The sequence below is a fragment of the Pleurodeles waltl genome, chromosome 10, assembly GCF_031143425.1.
Source record: "Pleurodeles waltl isolate 20211129_DDA chromosome 10, aPleWal1.hap1.20221129, whole genome shotgun sequence".
NCBI lineage: Eukaryota > Metazoa > Chordata > Amphibia > Caudata > Salamandridae > Pleurodeles > Pleurodeles waltl.
The window spans coordinates 280,558,990-280,577,045 of record NC_090449.1 but is presented as its reverse complement, the minus strand read 5'-3'; positions in this window follow the sequence as shown (position 1 = coordinate 280,577,045).

The window sequence follows — 18,056 nt, the reverse complement described above, 5'->3', positions numbered from 1 at the left end:
TAGTGACTAGACAATCTTTTATTGAGTGTTATTATTGTGTGCCAATGATTGGGGATTACTAGCCCACACCACCTCCTTTGAGTAGGCAATGGAATGATCTGATTCGCTGCCCTGTGAGAGTCAAGTGCTACAATAGGGTGTTTGGTTCCCACTGAGGACAGATGTGGATCTATCTATTACTTGTGATGGCATCACATTTAATAGCCCAATTTCCAACACCTTGTTATCATTATCGATTGCTCTCAGTATGGACAATCTAACTGAGAATGGCAGCATTCCCTGTATGTAAATGAGCCTGGGTACTATGAACATCTTCAATGCATGTGTCCTGCCCTAAAGTACAAGCAAAGGTGTGTCTATTTCGCATATTCTAGTTGAGCCCTGACTAAAAGTGGGTCTGTGTTTTTGGGTACCATTCTCTCCAAACCTCTGCTGAGGTTGATGCCAAGGTATCAGAGCCAGTCTACTTTATATTGAAAAGGGTAGACAACAATGAATGCTGAACTTGAAACTGTAGGAGGCTGGCCTGGTTTGTAGTGGGTAACCTAGGTACTTACACCTTATACCAGATCCAGTTATCCCTTATTAGCTTATTAGTGAAGTGTAGTCAACATTCTAGCAGCTTAGGCTGATAGATGTAGCTGTAGCAGAGCAGCTTAGGCTGAATTAGGAGGCATGCAAAACTCCTGCAATACCACTATAGTTACACAGTACTTCTACGCAATAAAAGACAATACTCAGTGTTACCAAAAATAAAGGTACTTTATTTTAGTGTCACAAGGCCAAAAATATCTTAGAGGCAATACTCCTTTTGGAGGTAAGTATTATACACAATATGTACACTGGAGACCACAATCAGGTAAGTAAATAGTCACAGAATAGGTCAAACAGTAGAAAATACAATAGAATGCAATAGGAAGAAATAGGCGTAGGAGCAACACAAACCATATAATAAGAACGTAGAATGCAAATCATGAATTCCCCCCCTAGGCAAGTGTTATTTGTAGAGGGTCACTGGGAGTGTAAGAAAACCACAAAGGTGAGTAAAATACACTACCCAGAGCCCAGGAAACTAGGAGTAAAGTACTGCAAATTTCTTCAGGACACACTACAAGTCGTGATAAGAGTGATTGCAAGAACCAAGCAAGACTGCAAGCAACAAATGGTGGATTCCTGGACCTGAAGAACTGTGAAGAGAGGAGACCAAGTCCAGAAGTCGCAGAAGATTCCAGGAATGACAGGAGCCCCTGCCAACCTAGAAGATGGTGCAAAAGAGGATTCTCCGGTTGGAAGAAGTCTGTAGAAGAGCACCAAAGAAGATGGCTGTGGGTTCCTGCATGATGCAAAGGATGTCCCATGCCGAGATGTTGGATGCAGGCTAGTTGCAGTGCTGAATTCGTCCCACAAGCCTTGGTTCAAGCAATGTCACAGTTTGTGTCAAAATGGCGCTGCTTGGACCCAGGAGGGACCTGGGGGCCGCAACTCGGACTGAGGAGGCAGAGGGGGCTGCCAAAACTGGAGGGAACTCACAGATGACCAGGCAGCACCCATGGGAGTCCCAAGACACAGGAACAAAGAAGGTGCAAATTGCGGTTGCTGCAGCACTACAAAAGAATGTCCCATGCCGCCGGAGAACAACTCAGCGAGTTGAGCGTCGCAAGATAGAGTGCTGGGGACCTGGACCACGCTGTGTTCAAAGGATTCTTGCAAATAGTGCACAGAGGCCTCAGGAGTTAGAGACGACACATTGCACATGGGTACTGTTGCAGACCGGGAAGGCAAGCTCTCACCTCCGCCAAATTTGGAAAGCTGGGCCTTGGGCCATGTCTGGGTCAAAGGGGTCTACCACCTGTGTTCCAGGGAGCATGCTCGTCATCAGGAGAGGAGTCCCAGAGAACCAGTAGTCGTCTTAGAAGGTGCCTGCTGGAGCAGGGAAGTGACTCCGTCACTCCACTGGAGATTTCCTAGGTCCTTCTGGTGCAGGGTGAATACAGGAAGTTCTCAGAGCATGCACACCTTGGAAACTGTTGCAGTTACTGGCTGGAGCTGAAGTTGCAGAGTCACAGTAGTCTTCTTGGATACTTTGTTGCAGTTACAGCGGTGCCTGGAGCAGTCTGCAGTTGATCCGACGGTCAGAGGATGAAGCAGGAGTTGCAGAGGATTCCTGGTGGAAACTTGCAAACCGAATCTGAAGAGGAACCCAAATGGAGAGACCCTAAATAGCTCTGAGAGGGTGAATGGCTACCTACCCAGGTATGCACCTATCAGGAGGGGTCTCTTACGTCACCTGCTGGCACTGGCCACTCAGAGATCTCCAGAGTGTCCCCACACCTTGGAAAACAAGATGGCTATTGTCAGGGACACACTGGAGGAGCTCTGGGCATCACCCCTGGGGAGGTGATGGTCAGGGGAGTGGTCACACCCTTTTCCTTTGTCCAGTTTCACACCATAGCAGGCAGTGGGGGTTCATGAACCGGCGTAGACTGGCTTTTGCAAGGAGGTCTCCAACTGTGACCTTCAAAGCATTTTCAGCAGCTCTGGGGGGCTACCCCCTCCCACGCCTGTAACACCTATTTCCAAAGGGGGGGAGGGTGTTACATCCTCCTCTGAAAGGAAATGTTTTGTTCTGCATTCCTGGGACTGAGCTTCTCAGACCCCAGGAGGGCAGAACCCTGTATGTTAGGTAAAAGTAGCTGTAGCTGCAGTGCAAACCTCAGAGAGCTGGTTTGGCAGTACTGGGGGTCCATGGTGGAGCCCCCAGGATGCATGGGATTGGCCTCCCAATACCAGATTTGGAATGGGGGGACAATTCCATGATTTTAGACACCTTACACAGCCATATTTGGAGTTACCATTGTGAAGCTACACATAGGTATTGACCTATAGGTAATACACGGGTGTAATGGTATCCCTGCACTCACAAAGTCCGGGAAATTGGCCCTGGACAGTGTGGGGGCACCTTTGCTAATGCAAGGTTGCCCTCACACTTAGTAACTTTGCACCTAGCCTTCAGTAAATGAAGGTTAGACATATTGGTGATTTATGAGTTACTTAAGTGAAGTGAAAATGGCTTTGAAATAGTGTGTGCACTATTTCACACATACTGCAGAGGCAGTCCTGAAGAAGGGTTTGTCTGAACTCCTTATGGGTGGCAAAAGAAATGCTGCAGCCCATAAGGATCTCCTAGGTACCATATACTAGGAACTTATAAGGTAGGTCCAGTGTGCCAATTGGAATTGGAAAATGAAGTCACTAAACTATAGTGACTAATTTGGAAGCAGAGAGGGCATAAGCACTGGAGTTCTGGTTAGCAGAACTTCAGTGACACAGTTAAGCACTACTGACAACACACACATAGGCCACAAACTATGAGCACTGGGGTCTTGGCTAGCAGAATCTAGTGGCACAGGCAAAACACACTGACAAATAGGATTTTAACTGTGAGCACTGGGGTCCTGGCTAGCAGGATCCCAGTGAGACAGTAGAAAGACACTGACACACACTCACAAACAGGCCAAAAGTAGGGGTAACCATGCTAGAAAGAGGATACATTCTCATAGAAACACCAGACATGGGTAATGCCTCAGTTTTAGTCCAATTGATCTGTTAGTCCGATATGGCTGCAAAGTCTCAAACCCCACACCGCTACCACTCAATGAGACACATACCTCTTTGTGTGTAGTCTAGAAGTACTGCCTGCAGTTTATTAAGCATTGATTTACAACATGTGCCCCTCCATGTGTTTTATTGGGGCCATAACTTACTCATGACATGCATATCATAAATCACTTCTGACAGTTGAGGAAGTAGGATCATTTGTACAAACCATAATCAAACCATAAATCACTGTAATGCATCATAACATGACATGGACTGTCAGTCATAAATTTTCAAGCCATAAATCAGTTTGACGGTTTGGGAGGAAATGGAGTCTTTGAGGTGGCGTTATCACTTTGTGTGATGAGGTACTCCTTTAATCCCTTGTAGGCTTAACTTGATACCTTTGACTATTCGCTATGTTCAGCCCTCCGGTGGACCTGCGAGCACTGTGTTTCGTGTACCTCCTCTTCCAACTGTCTTACCCTGCTGTAAGGCATCCCAAGGTACTCACTCTGGTCTACCACCCCAAACTGCTGGGTGTGGCCTAACCATCATCCTTGTGCTCATCTCCTTTTACCGCCATGCTGCCTGCGGGCTCACGTCTAAGGGCGGCTCCCCCAAACAGTTCAGTTCTTTCACCTGCTAGCAGGTGAATGGTCAAAGTACTTAAAAGTAATCCTCATGGTAGCCCACAGGTTGGCCCAGAACACCTCTGATCCCCTCTTCAAAGAGGAGCACCCTGTCACTGTGAAAGTATGCTGCCCTCCGCAGATTGATGAGACTTTGTCTAATACACTCCCACATGTTTACTATGTAATATTTTTTACAAGTCACCTTCAATTTCTTTCGTGACTTATCCAGGGCCCTGGTAGGCCAAGGGCCCCTCCACTTCTGCCTTGATATGATCTCAGACCAAACTAGTGCGGTGCTGTAGAACAACCACGCCACCTATGTTAAATCACTCTTGATGCGAACCAGCTGTGCCAGGTCATTTCCCCCCAAGTGTATGATCAACAGATCTGACTTGCGTGCTCGGATGGCATGCAGCACCTTGAGGGTGTGGCCCCTAATTGCTCCTATCCTATTCCTAGCAACCCAAACCATTTGATGTCTGTCCAGAGTGGGTGCTTGCCCTTCATTGCTCCGCCTTGTCTCCACTAGGCCTGGATACAGCAGATGAAAGATTGGCCAAATACCCATAACTTTTTGCACTCAGTTCCTGCTTGAGGTAAGCGTGGACAATGTCATGCACACCCACCACATCCCTCCTCCCTATAGTGAGAGTTTTTCCTATGCGAATGGTGGACTAACTGGCGGGGGTGGGTAAGGGTACTAGTTTGCCCTGCTTCTACTTTGATTTGAGGTGACGTACCCTCACATAGGTTCTGTGTGCTTTGGAGCATCATCTGCCCACTATCTTGATACCCTCCTCTGTGACCCCAAACTGAGCAGCCGAAGTTGCTGCCCCCACGCAGAAGAGTGTGTGCCGAAAAGGGTCGTTGGTAGGACTGCTCTGGTCAGAGCCTTCGTAGGTATCACCTTCAACTGACGTGCTCAGGCATCCCCCATTGCTATGCTTGAACAGGGCCCCTTCTCCCATGGGCCTCAGCTTCTAGAACCTCCTCAGACAGCACACTGGTCAAAGGATGTGGTTAGAGAGGCATAGTAGCCGCACCCTGACACCCTTTACCAATTGGTCTGTTTTGGACCTCCTCAGCAGCACTTCCACTTGCCCTCTATTTTGCTGTATGTCCTAACCCTGCAGGCAAGCCTCGTTTTGATCATGCCACTAATTCACTTTACCAGAAGGCCCCAATGAATGCCAAGGTGAAAGCTGATTTGAACAATGTAGCCTCTAACTCTTCTGTGCATACCAAAACCAGTACCCTCACCAGCTTTGCCAGCATGTGCAATTCAGCCAGGAACTTTGCGTCTTTGCAGGCCCCTCAAGCACACACCACCTTTTCATGGCTGTCCCTATGTAGTATGAGCTGGTGGAGTCCTTTCCAGTTGTTAGCTTGGTGAAGTGTGCAATTGCTGTTAGGTACGCCTGTGCTCATGATTTTGATGACTTCTACTCAAATGCCCAATTTATGAATTGTTCAGTCACCCCAACTGCTACCTCATGATTGTTAAAGGAAGTTTGCCCTGTTGCCCTCTTCACTGATTCAGCTCCTGGCTTCCGTGGCTATCATCATTTTATGCATATACCCAGACATGTCCTCATCATCACATCCCATAACCCGATGTACCTACATTTTTAACCTAAACCATTTGCCATAATCAAGCCATGCATTGCCTGCAAACTGCCTTTGTGCCTCATGTATTTTTGATTCATACAACCATAAGTCTTTCACGCAGTGAGGGGATTTCTCCACAACAATGTATGCAATAATCCGGAATACATCTAGCCACTTATGAAATACCTCTCCATTCCTACCCTAACCCTTTCTTTCCTGTTATCGCCTTTCTTGTTACATGTGGCTAGGTCTAGGCGCAAACCTTCCACTTCTATCCCCAATAGTGTGAAAGTGTGAATAAATTATTTGCCCCAGATACCGTCTTCCACTGCCAATGGTATTAGGCTTGCTAAGACAATTGCCCTGGTAACCCTGTATGGCTGGGTTGCTGGGACTCATACTTTTGTGTGTAATAGTGTCACATTGGCCGCTGCCAGCCTTTCTGCCCCCATGGCCGCTTGTGGATCTCCCCCATCTTGTGCCTTCGGAGGAGGTGTTTACGCACTGCTGCGTTGGGCCCAAAGGGTGGGAGCCAGTCCCCCTGCAACTGCAGTCCGGTTCTATCGAGCCATGTCCACCCTACCTTGTTAGGAAACAGCACAGGCGCAAATGACTTTAGGCATTTGTGCACATTTGCGCTGATTTTATCACCATTCGTAACCTTGTCTCGCTTGTTGGGTGCTGGTGTCCACGCCACTCACTTGTGCCCTTCTACTCCCTTTTCTTGCTGCTTCCGAGCACATTGCTCTGGCAGTTCCTGGGCTCCGCCCTCTCATTGGCCTCTTTCCTGGCCCTTCCTTGTCCCCTTCATCACCGAGTGTGTCAGGAGTGGCCCGCCCCTATGCTCCTTCCCATTTCAGCTGTCTCAGGGACCATTCTTTGCCATGCATGGCTGCTGCTTCCCTATCTGCTCTCAGTATTTCATCCAAGTCGCATTGCTGCCTGCTAGTGCCCAGTTCTTCCATGCCACTGCTTTCACTGGCCGAGTTCTGCCTGATGATCTGTGTTGGTGTTCCTGCATTGGTATCCTTTTCTACCCCATCCCTTCCCTCCTCGCCTGGGGGCCGGTGATGCCCCACCCTGTCTCTTTTTTGCTCTCTTCAGGGGATGTGATCCTTCTTGGCAGAGTTTCCCCTCCAGGTGCCTTAAACCCCTTGGGGTGCAGGCCTTTGCCCCATATGAGGGACATAAGGGCAAGTAGGGAAAGGAGGACATTTGTAAGTGTAAGTAAGATGTCATCTGTGTACAATAAGATCTTAGACTGGCCTGCAGGCTTAGGCACTCCAGTTATGGAGGTGTTTTGCCATATAACCCCTTTTAGGCTCTCTATTGCGAGCAGGAACAAGAGGGGTTACAGGCGGCCACAGATAGAGAATGCATTGGGTAGGTAGCTTCTGCAATTAACCTTGGCTTTAGCATTCCCATAAAGCAATTTAACTTTGGTGATTAAGTCATCACCCAGTCAAAGGCTATTAAGCACGTTAACTGCATAGGGCCACTCAAACAGATTGAACACTCTCTCATTGCATTGTGAGACGGCAAGGCCTTCCCCCAGTAGGTCTTTGACAAAACATAGAAGATGGCGTAAGGTTCTCAGGTAGGTATGGGATGTAGGTCCCAGTACAAAACCTGCTTGTCTTAATGGATAAGAGTGGGAATCACACGTTTAAGACGAGAGGCCTGTATACGTGCTAGGATATTAATACCTATGTTTTGAAGAGATATAAAGTGGTAACTACTGCAGAGGTGTGGGTCTTTCTGTGGTATGGGAATATCAGCAATCAGCGCTTTGTTAGATTGAGCTGATAGGTTGCCTGTCTGTTCTGCCTCCTTGTACGAGTCATATAGAAAATCTACTATTTCCTTTTTTGTCCATCTCTAAATTGTCCTGGGAAAACCATCCCCCCCTTGGACTTTGTTGTAAGTGAGTTTGTAAATAGCTTTGGGATCTCCTATTTCAAAATGTCTTCTTCTAACAGAGTCCTGCTGTCATTGTTGAGGCACACCAGCCGGAGATAGGCAAAGAAGCGCTTCTTCAATCAGTGTCCTCACTAGTCTCCGAACTGTATAGGGTTTTGTAGTATGCCACAAAATCTGAGGGCTGCAAAGCAGGTGTCCCGAGGCGTTGCGAGGGTGAGGGATCGCCACTGATGTCTCTTGTTGTTTAATTTGTGAAGCTAAGAGTTTACCTGCTTTCCCCCTTGTTTATAACGCTGCACATGGAGCTTGTAGAGCATGTATTCTTCCTTTGTTGTGTACAGTGTACTGAGCTTCATTTTCATGTCTTCCAGTCACCTAAGTGCTACAGTTTGGAGTCTTGATTGCGATTTGGTTTTGATTCCCAACTCTAAGAGGGTTTGTTGTTCTCTCCTACATTTGTCTGCGACAGCTGCATCACTCATTATTTGAGGACAGTCAGTGGTCTTAGCCGCCGTCCAGAGAGTTTGCGCTAATGTTATGGATTCCCAGTTCTCCAACATGTGATCACATGGAATTTCAGGAGCTGTTTTTCGTTGGGCATTTTTTAATAGAAAGCATTAGCGGTCCATATTTTCAAACTGGTTTTGTTAGACCACAATTGATTTTCAAGCAAACCGGTACATGATCCGAAAGCGATCCTTCCAAGAGCTCACATTTTACCCCTAGGGGAGTCAGCTGGTGGGAGGAAGGGAAATAGTCACATTGTGACTGCTTTCCATGTACCGGTGACACGTACGAGTACTCCTTATTGGACTGATGGAGCAGGTGCAATATGGTGAGGAGGACCTGATCATCCCTAACATCCTGCAGAACTGCTCTGTCTCCATTATTGGGAACATTAACAGGAACCTTGAAATCCAGGATGGCATCTGGTTCCAGGTTTCAGTCGAATCCCAGGATAACCTGTGTCAGACCCAGTTCTGTCATAAGTATGTTGAGTTTGAGGAGGAAATCCAGTTTGGTACTTTTAGGGGAACAGATAGAGCCTATTCCCAGTACTCTGTCACCTACATGTAGTTTGGCGTGTACATACCTACCGTCATCATTGGTCCAAGTCTGTAGCACTGTATGTGGGAGTATTTTACGTAACAGAAGTGCCACTCCGCATTTCCTGGAGCTATTACAGGTTAAGGTCCTGGAGGGGTCTGGATCAGTAGTTTGACAGCTGTGGATGACTATTCCCACCCAGTCCCACTTCAGCTTTGCAGCTTCAGACGTGGGGAGATGTGTCTCATCTAGGAGGGCTATATTGGCCTGTTTAGAGACCAGTTAGGGAGGATCTTTTTCTTCTTCACAGAGCGCTTCAGGCCATTAACGTTCAATGATACGATCTTAGGGCCACAACTGTCATTGCAACAAAAGGCTAGTAGTGAGACATAGGTAACCTGGTCGAACACCTAGGATTGGCTGTCCATCGCACTGGTTGCCCAGAGCAGTGATAGAAGGAATAGGGTGAGCATGCACCATGAGGTGTAGGGGAGGATGGATGATGAGATGAGGTGAACTGAAGACATATTGGTCCATACTCCATGAGTGAAGTACAAGAGGTACCAAAGGGCACAAAGTAGGATAAGCCTTTGGCCATGAGTGGCAGGTGGGGGAAGCAAGTTGTAGGGTGAAACAAAGGAAAAGGTGGGCTGTTAGTCTCGGATCTCCAAGTGCAAGAGAGGGATGTGGAGAAACATTATGTAGGCAAGGCGAGCACAGCGGCAGAACTTATGAACTCACAACTTAGTAACGTTCAACTTTTACCGGTTGATTTACTACCTCAGAAATTAATACCATTGGTAGCTAGCAGGGAGGACAGCAGCGGGGAAGGTGGAGGACGGACGGGCGAAACATTTGTATGAATGGTGTTATGTAAGTGCAGCGTCAGAGGGTACACTTTGTTTTAGGTCGAGGAGGCAGGGTGAGGTGAGAGGGTACGATGAAGCAAAAAGGCATGACAATTGCCATGTGGTCCTGCAGAAATAAGGCAGATATGGGAAGAAACAGGAGGGCCTGTGGAGGGTGCCCAAGAGGGAGTAGTGCAGCATAAGGGGGAAAGTCATCAGGTTGCCGTCCTGTGATCGAGTCAGGCAGTCCCCCTTCTTTGCCTCCTCTTGTGGGGTGCACCATACGATTTGGAGCACACTGGCATTGAGAAGGGTGCAGAAAGAGGTAACAGGGTTGTAGAGCCATCTCAGCATGTGCTAGGGAGAGCAGGCTCAATTAGGTGCCAGTATAAGAAACTTGAACGACTGGGTGAGGCACAGGAAGCCGCCGCTTCTACAACCCTGGATACATGTAAACATGCCCCCAAAATCAAAAGGAAAGGATCCCATAGTGTTGCAGTCAATTCACAGGGCAGCATGGTAACAAAAAATAGCATTCCAACATAACAGGGTTATGACATTAGTGAGTGTAAGGGCATGAGGGAAAGAAAGAGTGTACTTGTGCGTACATACATTTTCAAGCATTCCTATACATGCACTAGTAAATAGTATCTACTGAGGGTAGTATAGCATCAAATATCACGTGTGTACAAAACAAAAAATAGGTCCACAGATCCAGAGGTAGGTGAGCATCCAGACAGGGAGTTGGGTAAATGGTCTAACCAATTGGCAGGCTGCCTCCCTCGTAGCACGGGAAGGGATGGGAACAGAGCAGCTGTATTGCACAAGGAGTAAATGGGCCCCTCCGGGGAGCGGGTGATTGTAGAGGGGTCGGGGAGGAATGGGAGGAGATAGGGAAGTGGTAACAAGGGCCAGTAGCACCTTTGTGGCTCTCACTGGGACCCGAAGTGAGAAGTACGCCGCGTGGAAAGCAGCGAGGGAGATGGTATGGCCCTCGAGTGCAGGGAGAAGGAGTTTGGGCAGATGTGGCAGCACCAGTGACATTAGCAACCCAGTCTCCATTAAGGACACTGAGAATATCAGAAGTAATGGAGGGGCGGTGGGAAAGGATGGAAGTGCCAGAGGAGGTAAGGGAGGAATGGGAAGTGAGTAGGCAAAATAAGGACGAGCAATAAGACAACCACTAGGGGGCAGCAATGCAACAAGCACCAAAGAAGTCCATGGTGCACAAATAATGCAGCATACTCGTCTGAGCCTAAGGTCTCTGGAGGCAGCTGTAGGTTCACAGTCAGTCTCTCGTGATTTCCCCGCTAGCTGAGATGGGTTTGACATGAGACGTGGATTTGTCTCTACCTGAGTCCTGGGTATTTTGACTTTTGAATCACTTCCTCTTACGCTCAGACTGGTTCCTAAAAGGTCTATCCTGTGTCCTGCCTTTGTGATAGTGGAATTGTGGTCCTCGGTGAGGAGGAGTGGAATACTCTTTCTAAGGGCAAATCTGTCTCCATGCTGGATTTGTTCAAACCCTCTGGGAAGCGTAGCAAGTCTCCTGGTTCATGAAAGTTTTTCAAGTTTCCATATTTGGTGAATCACATTCTTGCGGTTTCTAACAAATCATATCTAATGTCCTACTTCGACAAGTGTGTTTTCAGAAGCAAAAATCCTTTACGTTTCATACTTGTTTCTCTACAAGAATCTGCAGTTATTTGTATGTACAGGTTGTCCAATTTGAAAGGACCGTGTCGTATTATTTGAATCAGAATCTGTTGTGTGTGTTCATGGCACAATAGTCAAGCAATTATCGGCCTGTCTTTGTCCCTGACTGTGGATGAGTAAGTCTGTATCTGATGTGTCCACTGGAATTCCAAGAGGGGGGTCAAAGGAGAGGCCAGTGAGGAATGGATTAGTGTCTGAGAGGAATCATTTAATGTTGTTTTTCTCCAAGTTCTCGGTGATGCCATAATAGCTTACATTGTCTCTCCGGGCCCTGTCTTCTAAGCCCACCACTATTTTGACGAGGTGCCGGATGTCAGTATCCTATGTTACCATATGTAATAACTTGATTTCCAATACTGCCACTTTTTTTTTAAGACTGCACTTTTCCATGGAAGTGGTCGGTTTCTAAGTGAATGGACAGATAATTTAATGTCCATAGTCCCCAGCGTGGCCCCCACCACCGAGATTTATGGGGGGAACACTTCAATGGTGGTATCTGGGGGCCAACATTGCTGTTGCCATGTCCATGAAGAACAGTTGTCTCATCACTTTTCAGGAGGTCATCATCCTGTATGTTCTCTGGACTTCATCATCACCTGGGGTAGGCAGTCCACAGGACATTCTAATCAGGTAAGGCCACAGGGTGCAGGTAGGTAATCGTGGTAGGCAAGGCAGAAAGAGGGGGTCACCCCACATGTCCCTTAGGTCTCACTGTGTCTCTTCCAGCAGTCTATGTGAAGAGGTGGGAAGTAGGTAATGCCAGGTCAGCTATGAGATGCGTTCATAGCCTAGTCTCCAGGGTCAGGGGGGAAGGTCCCGCTGCCCCACTCATCGAGCTAGCTTTGTGGCCAGACAGTAACTGTAAGGGCAGGTAAGGGAATGTGCTGGTAGGTGGTAAAAAGTTTTGCTCAGCCCTCAGTACTGAGCCTTGGGTTTTCAGTAAAGGTCCAGAGAAACTTGTGATATAGTCTGCAGGTCAGATGGTTCTATGTGCTCCAGTCCCGTAGCAGATAAAGGAGCAGTGGGCCACATTTCAGCTCCTGAAATGCAGAGCTGAGGGTGAAGGTGGCTAATATCCCCGAACATGGAAGTTCTGTGCGCGGGTCCCTCAGGCCTGTGGGTTAAGGGCCTAAGGGTTGCAGACTGCTCTACCAATGGCGAGCAGGGTTTTTCCACTAAACACAAGGGCGAGATGCTGCCGGGAAGGCTCTCATGAGTTTAGACCTACACTGTTCCCCGTTCCTCTACGTTTTCTGGGACAGCCATATGATCACAGCCTGGCCTTGAGGAAGGGGAGATAGCGTGGACAAGGATAAATCAGTTACAGCTTATACTTGTGAATCTCCGTGTTGAAGTGTGGGAGAGGCGTCCCAGAAGTATGAGAAAGGAGTCCTAATAGAAAATCCTCTTACCTTTATTTCAGGGCCCTGGAGAAGTCCTTAGGTTTTGGGATGAAATGTGTTGGCTGTGTTCATGTTCATATTTTAAGTACAAGCAAGAAATACAAAATGAACGTGTTTACCACACCTGTTCCGTGATATTCATCATTATTGGCTGGAAATCTATTTGATCTTGTGTTCTGACTTCTTATGGAGTATTAGGCCTCTTTTGTCCTTTGTTTCAAATTTTGGCAAATATTGATATGTGAGTGTTTCTCCCTCCCCTTTGTGGTAATTTAAAATAAATGGGTGGGAAGCAGAGAGAGATGAGAGAGTAATGGACCAATGTATGTGGGAGGGAAGACAGAGGAGTATGAATGTGAGAGGGAGCAAGCAGTTGGGGCAGAGGAGTGCAAGGAAAGACATGAACTTCTATGGGATTTTCAAAATAAAATACTAAAGTAGTTTTTACATCACCCATGGAAGGATACAATTCACCCATTGAGAAGGATGTAAAAGAGGAAAAGCTCCAACGGTCGGACAAAACAAAGGATAGGGAGGAAAGCCATTTAATCAGGAGTATGGTACTGATATAAGCAATAATGGCATCCAGTTATGAGTTAGGGACTGGCTCAAACTCACTGAATGTGTTTTATTGTAGACAGTAGGCTTTAGTTTTCGAAACAGTTAAGTCTGCATATATTGAGATTAAAAAACACTGAGGCCCCTGATTTAAGAAGGCCTAGCGCCATCTAATGACACATTAGTGTCATTATTTTAATGCTAATGTGGCATTAGATGTCCAAAAACGCCACACCAAGTTTACAAAGTGAAGCAATGCATGTATTGTGCTACTTTGTAACCCCTTGCACCACATTATGCCTGCCCCAGGCATAATGTATGCAAGGGGGACGTTCCCCCATTAGGGGGGGACTGAAAAAATGTCTCAAAGAAATCTAAGAGATTTATTTGGAACACTTTTTATAGCATTTTTAACACCTGCGCAGAGTAGGCGTTAAAAGGCGCACACCATTATTTATACCCTGTGCCATGGTGCACTGTATTTTAAATATGGGGCACACATGGTGGAGGTAGGGGGGGCGCTAAGGGGTGCAAGGAAAGTGGTGGTGCTCTGGGTGCAGCACCACTTTTCTTAAATATGCCCCTAAACCTTAGTGGCTCGCAGATAAAATGGGAAGAGAAGAAATAATGGAACATGGATGGCTTAGAATAGTAAAGCATCATGGAACATAGCAATTTTTTTTGCTCCCAATGGGTTTGGAACATATGGATATCCTTGATATTGATATATTTTATGTAGCACTCGATTGCCCCAAGACATATTGGCAGTGGCGTCTGATTACTGATGCAAGTGCGGTCTAAAGAGACAAGGAATACAAAAACAGCCAGGTTTTACCCTGTTTTCTGAATTCCAAAAGACTGGGCTTTGAGGTACCAAGGTAGTTGGTTACACAATTTACAGGTAGAAATGAAAAACCTTCTACCACCCCAGGATGATTTGCTGATCTTGAGCAATACAACAGCTTTGTTGGAAGATGAACAATGAGCTCTCCTGGGGATGTACCAATGGAATTTATTTCATTCACAAGATATCCTGGACCAGTATCATGGAGAGCTTTGTGCCAAAGACAAATCGCCTTGAAGGCTAATCACTTTCTAACAGGCAGCCAATGTAGCTCCACAAAAGTTTCTAAAACTTTTTTGAATTTTGGAATCCTCATGAGGAGGTGAGCTGCTGCATTCTGTAATACCTGCAATTTATTCAGCTGCCTTTGTTGAATCCCCATATAAAGGGCCTTAAAGTGATATATCCTGCAGAGTATCAATGCTGTGATTACTGTTTTTGACAGTCAAAGGGGATAAAAGGAAGGATCTTTCTCAAGGCCCCCAAAGTAAGAATCCTATTAAATATTGTTGGACTTTTTGCCTTATGCAGGGTCATCCCCAGTCTTTTTGCCTCCTTCCTCCTGGTTTTTCTGACCTCTCGCTGTTGGCTCTAGGACTCTGAGCACTTCATCACTGCTGACCAGTGCTAAAGCGCAGGTGCTCTCCCATCTAAAGTTGGTATGATTGGCTTATACCTAATTGGCATATTTAATTTACCTATTAGTCCCTTGTACAGTGGTATCTCTATATCCAGGGCCTGTAAATTAAATACTACTAGTGGGCCTGCAGCGCTGCTTGCGCCACCCACTGAAGTAGACTTTTAAACCTGTCTCAGGCCTGCTAGCGCAGGTCCTGTGAGCGCAGTTTTCTGCCACAGGGACCTGGCATCTAAACTTACTTGCCAGGCCCAGAACTCCCCTTTTACTACATGTAAGTCACCCCTAAGGTACGCCCTAGCTAGCCTTATGGTCAGGGTGCCATGTATGTAGAAAGGCAGGACATGTGCCATATTGCATGGCCTGTCCTGGTAGTGACAAACAGACTAACTTGGTATCTCACTGCTGTGAGTGCTGCCTTCTCATAGGATTGCATTAGAAATGCCCTGCCTTATGTGTAAGGGGTATTGTCTGATTTATGAGGGGTAGCATAGGCATGTTTGGTATGGTTGTGATGGTGATAATAAATACTGCTTACTGGTGTGGGTGTATTTTTTATTACTGTCACAGAAATGCCACTTGAAGAAAGTGCGCATTTATCTGTACTTATGACTCTGGTGTTTTGCAGCTTGACTCCAATCCACGTCTGGGCAGAGTGACAGTTGGGGCTTTGTGCATACTTTTCAGACAGCCTGTACACAGGGAGGGTGGAGGTGTCACAGAGGTGCATCTGCATACTGAATAGTCTTCCTGGGCTGAGAGAAGGGAGGGGCGGGGCACACCTGCATTTGTAAAGACTGTTCCCTGGCCTCACACAATAGGGTCGTTAACCCCCCACTGATGTTTGGAGCCTGTGCTGAAAGGAGAGAGGGAGCACTCCCAGAACCAGTTGTAACTGGCTGGAACCTCCTCTCCCTACCATTGTAAAACACTGTAAGAACTTACTATAAGTACAGGGGAATTTTCCCCACAATTTGGAGACTCTTGGAATCATCTTGGAACTGGACATCAAAGGCTGAAAGGACTCACCAGGAACCGCCATGGACTGCTGCTGCTGTGCTGACCTGTGACCTGCCTGGTCACTGTGAAGGACTTGCCACTTGCTGCCTTTCCCTTGTTCTGGCCTGTAGCTGGGCCCTCCACCTGAGGACCTTGTCTTGAGATTCTGCTCCCCAGGGTCAGGGTGCTGTGGCCCCTGACCCCTGCATCCATTTCTTCACAAGGGGTGCTTCTCCGTGGTTGCGGCTGCCATAGCGCTGATTGCAGCATGCTTATGGAGCCTTGGGAGCTCGTAGGCTCCTTGCTGCATTGTGCACCTTTAAATAAGATCCCCGCAGCGGCCCGGGAAGCTGGAAGAACACTCGCGCATCGCATCAGGTGCAGGCGAGTGTCTGCTCGGGCCCCAGGAGGGGTCCGATCTTCTTGTGGCTTCACGGCAGGACCAGGGGAAGGTGCAGGGAGTGCCCCCTTCCCCCTGGCCTCTGCGTTAGGAGCAGGACGCTCCTTTTCTGCTGTTAGGTAAAACGGGCATTATTGTGGCCCCCCCCCTTGGTGGAAGGGCCAGTGGAGGACCGGGGGGCCCCCAGAGATCGCAAGCTCTCGGGAGGGGCCTTTCATTAAACCGGAGGGGGTGCGTGGTGCCCCCCTCCTGCCTTAAGTTGTTTTTGCTGGCTTTGGCCCCCCTCGTGAGGGCCGGTTGAGGCCCTGGGGGCCCCCCAGTAATCACGGTCCCCAGAGGGGCCTGTCTATAAAAGAGAGGAGGTGCATGTCGCCCTCCTCTGACCCCAGAGTATAAGGGAGGCCCCTGTTTTGCGCATAGGAGCGCCGGGGGCCCCATTGTTCGCCTTCTAGGCACTGGAGGTGCCTTCATCCAACCAGGTACTGTTTAAAGGACCAATATAGTTGCAATCCAAAGTTCTTTCTACAGACTTTTGTTTGATTCATATATTACCTACCTGCGTTTGATGTTTTTACATATGTGTATGCAAATGTTCCTTTTATGGACATGCTTGCTAATATGTTTTTCTAACCTGCCATATGTTTTCTAATGTTCCTACTATGGGCATTTTATGATATTCTTATGACAAGTGCTGTGATGTAATAATGTGTTTTCCTGACTACTGCTTATGTTGCAGAATACTGAGTAACCTGTGTGTTATGTGTGACTACTGCTAGTTTGCAGAGTAACTAATGTGTAACGTTCTGACAACTGCTAAGGTAGCAGGATAGTACTGATATGTGATGTTTGGTCTGATAATTTCCTTGTGTACAATACAGTATATTTTCATATATTCTGGAGTTGTGTTTCCTTTGTGGTGGGGATATTGAGTCACGTGTGTTGTGTGTGTTGAGCAAACGCTTTACACGTTGCCTCTTGGTTAAGCCTGACTGCTCGTGCCAAGCTACCAAGGGGGTGAGCAGGGGTTATCTTGGACGTGTAACTCCCTTGTCCTGACTAGAGTGGGTAAGATCTGCCTGGCTGAGGTGCATACCCTAGCCAACCAGAAACCCCATTTCTAACATTGGTTGTCAGCGGTGAGGATAGGACTTGCGCTTGCACAATACCATTGTGACTCATTATTTCACTACAAGGATTGCATTTAGACCATCACATGTTTGGCTTCTCTTAACTTTCTCTCTTTGGTCATTTTTCCTGTTTTCAGTTCTCACGCTTGGGATTTGTGGTTGTCACATCTGAGTTATTTGTACCTTTTCAAGATGGGGCTTACCTTTGATTTAGAGGACCTGCCGTTTTACATGCAGGAGGTATTAGAGGGGTTCTGTAGAGAGAGAGGGCTGTCTGTAGAAGGGGACCTTAGGAGATCTCTGAATTTCTTTGAAAGGTTTGTGACATATACCGAGGGAGGGAGTGTGCTTAGGGAGTACCCAGAGGATCCTGAGTGTAGCGAGGTTTCCCAATGGGAGGGCTCCCAGACCTCATCCCTAGAGAGTGGTAGAGAGACTGATCAGGAGGGTGAGAATGACCGGTTGGGGATGCCAGTTGACAGGGAAGGCCCCAGTGATAGGGAGTCCCTTGCTGGGTCCAGTGTAAGAAGCAGGGCTACCTCTCATTCCTTGACGCCTGATGAGCTAAGAGATAGGCGGGAAGAGAGGGACCTGAAGTTGCAGTTAGCGCGCCTAGCTGTTGAGGAGAGAAGGGCTGAGGTAGAGAAGGCCTTAGTACAGGAAAGGATGGCAGAGAGGGCCTTTGCCAGAGAAAGACTCGCTCTAGAGTGCAGTCTG